The following is a 1,675-nucleotide window of genomic DNA, read 5'->3' on the forward strand; positions in this document are numbered from 1 at the left end:
TCCGGTAAACAAATTATTATATAAGTCCGGTGAATATATATATATATATATATATATATATATATATATATATATATATATATATATGATGAGTTGTGATACAACGAAACAGAACTGAAACAGAACTGCCGACTGTCAACACGACGGTTCTAGGTCCAATCTTTGGCTTGGGAGAGGTGCTAGTCTAGCGCCACTGATGAGTTGTGATACAACGAAACAGGACTGTATATCGATGATTACAAATATATATATACATATGTATATATATATATATATATATATATATATATATATATATATATATATATAGTGTATGTGGATCTCACTACTACATATTAGGTTCGATATAATAATCGATAAAGAATACGTCATCTGTATGAATTAAAATTTATTAAGCGTATTTTATAACCGGGCAGCACCAGGCGGACTGCTAATATTTTTTAAACAAAAAATGAACATCATTTATTGGATAAATAGGCAAAGAAAAAATCATTAAAATATACGATCTTAATTAAATTTATTTATTTATTGATAAATGAACGTTATTATAAATTATTTATTTGATAAAAAAAATGTATTTATTGGTAGGGCGCTTTTCGTTGCCCGATCGTAAAATACGCTTAAATATGATATTTTGCTTTATGCGGATTTCGTATTTATTATTACAGACTCAATTCTGTATTGATTATCATATTGTACCCAATATATAATAGTGATTAAAAAAAAAAATAAAATAAAAATAAAGATAGTAGGACTTAGGTGCCATCAGCAAGAATTGAAACCGAAACCAAATATCTAACGCTCCAGCCTTAATCGTTACAGTTTGAGCTATCGTAAGTTCGATATAAAATAAATAAACAAACAAATAAATAAATAAATAAATAAATAAATAATAATAATAATAATAATAATAATAATAATAATAATTAATGATAATAATTTCCCTTTTACTCCAACAGATACTATCACAGATATAAACTATCTAATCTATGCAAGGGCCAAGCCAGTAAGTATGAAATTTACAGTAGAGGATGAAACAATAAAATTGTCCGTCTAAAGAATAAACCACTACAGCTTAATTAAAAAAAAAAATATTGAAAAAAATCAATTCAGGTAACTTGATTATGTAGTAGTGTTGGCATCTATTCAATGTAGCCGCCTTCAGTCTCAATCACTGTCTCAACAAGGGTCCGGAACTGGAAGCATGCCTTTTCCACAAGCGCCAACAGAAACTCGGTGAATACTCGGCGGATCGCAGCGATCAGTTTGGCTTTGGTGTTGTGAGAGGTCATGTTGGTGATGTTCCTGACGTATGTCAAAACGAATTTAATCCACAATTCTGTCAGACATGACCGGGTAGATGTCCTAATTACAGGGTGGAACGATAAAGTTGTCGCCCTTAAGAAAACAACACTACAGCTTTATTTTAAAACTTTTATTGAAAAAATCAATTCAGGTAACTTGATTATGTAGTAGAGCTGACATTTATTGAATGTAGCCGCCTTCAGTCTCAATCACGGCTTCAATACGGGTCCGAAACTGGGAGCATGCCTTTTCCACAAGTGCCGGCGAATATTCGGTGGATCGCGGCGATCAAGCTGGCTTTGGCGTTGTGGAAGGTCATGTTAGTGATCTTATGACCAAACAAAGTAGTCCAGCAGGTTCAGGTCGGATG

This window comes from Euprymna scolopes, chromosome 16 (genome assembly GCF_053919585.1).
Source record: "Euprymna scolopes isolate OS-2025 chromosome 16, ASM5391958v1, whole genome shotgun sequence".
NCBI lineage: Eukaryota > Metazoa > Mollusca > Cephalopoda > Sepiida > Sepiolidae > Euprymna > Euprymna scolopes.